Below are 7,759 nucleotides of genomic sequence, written 5' to 3'. Positions count from 1 at the left end.
AACTTGTAAATCCCTGAAATCACTAGTGCTCGATCACCCGAGCTATAGTCCTCCTATAACACAAATACATCCCTAATTAACACTTTCCAAACTAGGGTTGACTAACTCTATCAAGTCAACATCAGTCAACTCTAGTCAACGGTCAACGTTCAACCCAACTCGTCGAGTCCCTTCGGGGACCCGATTCCTCAGAATCCCCTTCCGACTCACCGAGTCGCTCACCTAACTCGGTTCCTCAACCCCTGGTTCGAAAACACGGAACCACTCGCTCCAACTCGTCGAGTCTGCCAATGGACTCGATGAGTGCATTCCATGCATAACCCCAAACGACCTTCTGAGGTCAGATCTGTTCCACTAACTCATAGATCTAGTCTTTCCAAGCTTATTTACCACGTAAAGTCTATGTCTTGGGGCTCATATCACACCTATTGAATCATAAATGGTGTTTTAACCTCAAACATAATGATCCCAAACCAAAACCTCCATAGACTCATATAAAGCTTGGACAAAGAGGCACTCTGGACCTCCATGGGTCCAGATCCAGAACCTCACTCGCCTAAGGGACCATAGGAGCACTTGATCTAGTCACAAAATGGCTTAATAAGCCCTAAATCAACATGAAGATCACCTCAACAGAAAATGGTTCGAAAACAATACCTCAAACGTGATGTTCTGGACCTCAGCTCTTCAGGAAGTTAACCCTCTTGCTTCCTCTTGGCTATAGCTTCCTTTCCCTTGCTAGACAAGACCACCAAGGTCAACAATGGCTCATTCTCTCATTCCAAATGCTCAAGCTCACTAGGGTTTCGCTCTGGGGGGCTGGTGAGCACAAATGACAGCCATAAGGCCCTTTAAATAGGCCCCAAGCCCGAGAAATTAGGGTTTCATTAAACAGCGCGGACTCGCCGCGTCCACCAATGCGACTCGTCGAGTCCAGTCATTAATCCGGGTGAGAAATCGCGTCTCTACTCAGCGAGTCTACGCACCAACTCGCCGAATCCTCTCACAAAACTCGAAATAAAAATGAGTAAATATAATACCTGAAATTCCGGATGTTACAATTCTCCTCCACTTGAAAAGTACCTACGCATAACATAATATAAGCATAATATCTCAACATCAAAATAAATACACAAAAGAATACATACCAGCCACGACATCGGGTGCTGCGCGGACCTCCTCCGCGGTCAACTGAAAGGCTCTTCCTCGTGCCCTTGGCGCCTCGGCCTTCACTGGCTGACTCTCGGTAGCTCTGATGGCGGCAGGGGCAGATCCCTGAGGTGCTCCCTGTGCTGATCCCCGCAACTGCGGACACTCCGCCTTCCGGTGTCCGGTCTGGTTGCAGTGGAAACATACTGCAAACCCCTTGGGGCCGTCCTTGGCCATATGCCCCTCCTTGCCACATTTGTAGCAAGATCCAGCTCTACAAACTCCATCATGACCCTTGCTGCACTTTCCACAAATGCAGCCCTTCTGGCTCCCTGCTTTGGGATCAGCGGGCTTCGCTCGCTTGGCTGTCGGTTGGGACTGTGTCGGTCGCCGATCCCTCCTTGAGACTCCGCCTCCTCCCTAGCCTGAGTCTCTAGCTCAATCTCCCTCTTCCGAGCATTTGCCTGAAGCTCGACAAATGTCCGGTACGAGGAGTTCACCACGAACTCCCAAATATCTCTCCACAAAATACTCAAATAACGGCTCATACATGCCTGCTCAGTAGACACGTGCTCAGGGCAGAACATCGCCCTCTCATGAAACATCATGGTGATAACCGTAACGGACTCTGTACCCTGCTTGACGGTCAAAAACTCCTGTGCCAACCGATATCGTTCCATCGGGGGAACGCACTCATCACAAAACATGGTGGTGAACCTCTCCCAGGTCACCGCAGCAAGCTCTGCTGGAGAATAGAGTGCTGTCGTGAACTTCCACCAATCCTTTGCCCCCAGGTGAAGCTGGTTCAGCGCAAACCGAACCCTCAAGTGCTCCGGGCACGAGCATGTGTAGAAACACCCCTCAATGTCAGATACCCATCTCATTTCTGCAATCGGGTCCTGTGTCCCGTCAAACTCTGGTGGCTTCGTGTTGTTGAACTCCCTGAACAACAACGAGTCACCCCCTTGCGGCCTAGCAGCAGCAATGGCTGCGGTGGCCGCCGCAACAGCAGCCACAGAAAGAGCGGCATAACGCTCATCAAAAGTCTCAATCAGCGTGGTCTTGATAGACCCGAACATCTCCGGTATCTCTACCCTGATGGCCGCAGCCACCTCCTCATGGATGATCTGGCGGATCTCCTCATCACTGGTCTCGCTGCTCTCTGGCGCATGGCGTGTCTTTCACCATGATCTACCTCTGAAAAACAACATACGATATATTAGAAACTCACTCGAGCATACTCGCACTCAATAACTCGTCCCTCCTTGTTTCCTGGCATCCTGAAGATTCTTACTTGAACGGTATACCGTCCTGGTGTTTCCAGTAGTACGGGCCCAATAATACCTTCCACACCGAGTCAGTATACAACCCAAATCCTCCTCCTAGGATCCCAAGTCCCAAGTACTCTATTATGCAAAATCCTTTCTCTAACAGATCTCTCACAAGTTCCTCGCTGCTACCTACTCACTCTCAAGCATCTCATAGCAGCTCACCTCTCCCTTGGCTAAGGCATCACAAATTAGGCCACTCTAGTCCTAATAGGAGTACCTAGCCCACTCTAGCACGAGAATACATCATATCAATATCATAAGCATATAACATAAAGGTATCTTGGGAAATCACCGTTCGGGCGTTGACTGATCGTACACACGACTCTACTCTGTGTTTTCCAAAAATCTCTTACTCTTTTTGAAAATATTTCTCAAATCCTCAGCTTGAGTTCAAATACGCCCGAAGGGGTACTCGAATCCCTCAAACCAAGGCTCTGATACCAACTTGTAACACCAAAAAAATAAAAACAATTTTTTCACATTTTTTAAGAACAGAATTGATTTAGTATTCATAAAAACATCATTGTTTGAAACTCAATCCATAGCATATAAAAATCCCAAGATCTCATAACATAAAATTCCCGTGTGTGTACTGATCAGGCCGGCACCTTCCCGTGATCCTCACTAGTACCTGAAACAAATAACACCAAACACTATAAGCACAAAGCTTAGTGAGTTCCCCAAAATACCATATGTATAACACATATTAGCCACTCGAGGCTATAACTCTTTGGGTCCGTGCACCCAACTCTATGAACCCTCAGGCTCTGTCTCTGTGAACCTTCCGGTTCTAACTCTGTAGCATGCATAACATAAATTACATAGAATAATGCAGTGCAACACATAACACATATATAGCATACAACACTGTATCACATAACTCTAATTACCTACTCAAGGTAAAGTATAGTGAGAAGACTCACCTCGCGTATCTCAGTAACTCGTAAATCCCTGAAATCACTAGTGCTCGATCACCCGAGCTATAGTCCTCCTATAACATAAATACATCCCTAATTAACACTTTCCAAACTAGGGTTGACTAACTCTATCATGTCAACATCGGTCAACTCTGGTCAACGGTCAACGGTCAATCCAAATTGTTGAGTCTGGCGTGGACTCGCTAAGTCCCTTCGGGGACCCGATTCCTCTGAATCCCCTTCCGACTCACCGAGTCGCTCACCTAACTCGGTTCCTCAACCCCTGGTTCGAAAACACGGAACCACTCGCTCCAACTCGTCGAGTCTGCCAATGGACTCGATGAGTGCATTCCATGCATAACCCCAAACGACCTTCTGAGGTCAGATCTGTTCCACTAACTCATAGATCTAGTCTTTCCAAGCTTATTTACCACGTAAAGTCTGTGTCTTGGGGCTCATATCACACCTATTGACTCATAAATGGTGTTTTAACCTCAAACATAATGATCCCAAACCAAAACCTCCATAGACTCATATAAAGCCTGGACAAAGAGGCACTCTGGACCTCCATGGGTCCAGATCCAGAACCTCACTCGCCTAAGGGACCAGGGGAGCACTAGATCTAGTCACAAAAGGGCTCAATAAGCCCTAAATCAGCATGAACATGACCTCAACAGAAAATGGTTCGAAAACAGTACCTCAAACGTGATGTTCTGGACCTCTGCTCTTCAGGAAGTTAACCCTCTTGCTTCCTCTTAGCGATAGCTTCCTTTCCCTTGCTAGACAACACCACCAAGGTCAACAATGGCTCCTTCTCTCACTCCAAACGCTCAAGCTCACTAGGGTTTCGCTCTGGGGGGATGGTGAGCACAAATGACGGCCATAAGGCCCTTTAAATAGGCCCCAAACCCGAGAAATTAGGGTTTCATTAAACAGCGCGGACTCGCCGAGTCCACCAATGCGACTCGTCGAGTCCAGTCATTAATTCGGGTGAGAAATCGATTCTCTACTCGGCGAGTCTACGCACCAACTCGCCGAGTCCTCTCATAAAACTCAAAATAAAAATGAATAAATATAATACCTGAAATTCCGGATATTACATTATGTAGTAATAACAATCTCAAATCCTCCTTGTAGTGACTTTAGAAAGCATAGAGTCACAAGTGTCACTCCTCTAATGGTTCACAAACACCAAGAGCAAGAGGATGAAGAATAAGGAGAGAGGAGGCTGCCCAAAACATGTGCAAACCCTAAGGAACAAGTTAACCACGTTTTTGAGTCTCAAGGGTTCTTTAAATAGTGAGGCTATTAGCGTTATCTAACAAGGAAACCCTAATTTGGATGCTTAGGCCCTAAGCAACCCATGGACTTCCTCCTTGGAGGCCTAGGACGATTTCTAATGGGTTTCCCCATAGAATTTGTCGACCCCTCTAATATGGAGTTTATTAGCCCAATATTCAACTATCACACAATTGACAGTTCCAGTCCCTTAAGTTTAATTAATGTCTTTTAGCCACAAACTTAATTCTTATTAATTCTTGACTAATATTAATTAAACATTATGATTTCTCCTTTAATATATTATTCTATTAATAAATCATAATTAATCCTCTCTCTCCATAATTCATCCTATCAAGTTGCTTTGGTGAAGGCAACCCAAAAGGACCATGCACCATCAGGTCAAGTACATACCAAAATAGTTATGGACTTAGACACTAATCCAACAGTCTCCCACTTGGATAAGTCTAATAACTATTCCACGGATGACTTCAGATCCTGATCTGCAATCATAGCTTTCAAAAGCCGTTGTCAACTCTAATCTTATCAGATACGTGTGTCCTTTAGATAAGGGATCATAAATTCCTCCATTCTAGATATCGTATAGATATGAGACATGAACCTAATCATTCTCTCTATACTATTTCCCGACTTCCGATTTATGCGACTAACAACAGACTATAATTGATCACATCAAATTAGTCCCGGCTTGGCCAAGCGCTTAGGTGCCATCACTAAATCATCGAGGGGCCCAAAGATATCGCTTTTATCCTACTTTGGATAAAAGGAACGAATAAACTTTGACTCAATGCTCGCTTGCACTCACTTATCGAATCACACACAACAATATGTTTTATAACACCAAGTTTCTGGTGCGTTTACATATTATCAATGTGCAACTGACTCACAAGATACAACTCACACATCTCGGTTTCAAGAATATAAGATATTATCATCTCAGTAATCACTTGTGATAAAATCCATGAAGTGATCCAAGTGAGCGTGGGTTTAATACAATGCTCAAATCATATTCATAAGCACTCATGAACGTTGCAGCAAACATTTGCTTATGTCTAATACTCTTTAGACAATCCACACACCAATTCACGACAGTCTTCACTCATATCTACTTCCAACATATGACCCGTTCGAATAATTTGACTGTTCTGAACCAATTAAATTATTCAGGAAGTCAAATCATGCAAAGTGAAACACAAGAATAATAATAATCCCATATGGCCTTAAACCTTTGAGTATAAATAAAACACCTTTTATTTATCACCATATCGATTACTCAGTATTTGTTGTTTCGGGTAATCAACTTCTTACTTGAATTATTACAACACTTGTCCCATGCTCTTAGCATGCACACAATGTTTATCTATGGTTCTTACTTTGTGAAATGGATCAAATGAACACATTTCCAATTATACTCATTTCACAACTCCCAATCCTTTTCACAAGTGAAAGAATATCAAATTATTGCCACTTATAGAATATGCTAGATTCTAAGATTTTATGCAATGATCCTTTCGTAATGTCATAGCACAAAAGTCACAATGACTATTGCCAATGAAATTACAAAGTCCTCTATTTGAGATTGTTACAATACAATTCCATAGACATGATGTCTCTCACTCAAAGTACATTCCTTTGAACATCCTTTTGCATAAAATTTCTAATCTAGACATAGACTCTCAATATCCAACTCCCAATATGGAAAAATTTTCATATTTTACATATGACAACTCATTCTTAATAGAATCTTTTCTATTCATAATAATGTCGATATGGTCCATCCAATACTATACTTCCAACTACTCACAAGCAACCAATCCTCAGCAAGCTTTGGATCATCCTTTGATAGTTGTTTAATTATCTTAGTCAAAACTGATTCTTGTCCTTTTTCCCTCTAAATGCACTAGACATTTGGAAAATTTTAGAATGGTCAAGTATTATATCATTTGCAATCGATCCTTTACCTAAAGCGTATAGGACCCAATGCATAATGTCTTTCATAAAGATCTGATACTTTATCAATCTTAAGCCATAATATTTTATGCGTCACATTCTCACAATTTGAACTATGAAGAGGGATGCCATAATCATAATCGAAATTTTAGAACGCACTGTGTATCCTTTACTAAATTTATTAACATTCCACAACCTAAGCCTTTAGATTTGAAATGAAGCATAATACTCTCTCCCTTAATTATAGCAAAACAACTATTCAACCATTACAACTTTTGAAAGTGTAACTCTTGTTTTCTATAATTAATATTGCTAACTTGCAATACTTGCCATAATAATCATACAAGCACAACATTGATGCTCCTAATATGATGATTATTATCACATAAGCATAACTCTTATGCTCCCACTAGCTTTGACATGTATTTAGAAATAGTTTAACTTCCAGAAAACAATTCCTATTGAATTTCTTAAGTTCATATTTCTAATGCTTTGATAATCCTTTATCTAAGCTTCTCAAAATTATACACCTTTGCCTTAGATAGTTCATATGTGTGTCTAAACAATTCAGACTAATTGCCAAATCTCACAATTCGAATCATGGAAAGGGATACCGTAACCATAATCGGATTTGAGAATACAATTTTCACAATTACTATCTTCTTAAAATCTCTCTTAGTGAAAGCATTTCCTCAGATTCATTTTCATGAAGGAGGGAATCTTATGCCACTTAGATTTTAATGGTGTATGTGTTCCTATCCACGCGAATTTTTCAAAATAATGTTTGCGACAAATCCAAACTTATATGGACCGAACCTTCTCAATCTTGATCTCTTGCCCTATGGTAACACAACTGCCCACCATGTCTTCCAAGTAGCTAAGCAGCTCACCCTTTCTTATCAATGTACTTTTCACTGATCAAGGTGCTTGCCTTTTATGCGTTCAAATGAGAACTCATAGAACTCACATGCATAATTAACTCAATTGGAACAACACAGAAACAAGATAGTGTCAACACGATAGGTCGTAAACCTCAATTCGTGTGCTAGTGATGATTAATAAGGTTTTTTTTTATTTGTTCTTGAAACCTTTCAATACCATTAAGACTCCCAC

This window comes from Lactuca sativa, chromosome 3 (genome assembly GCF_002870075.4).
Source record: "Lactuca sativa cultivar Salinas chromosome 3, Lsat_Salinas_v11, whole genome shotgun sequence".
In the NCBI taxonomy this organism is placed as follows: domain Eukaryota; kingdom Viridiplantae; phylum Streptophyta; class Magnoliopsida; order Asterales; family Asteraceae; genus Lactuca; species Lactuca sativa.
Note: the sequence above shows the minus strand (reverse complement) of the source record.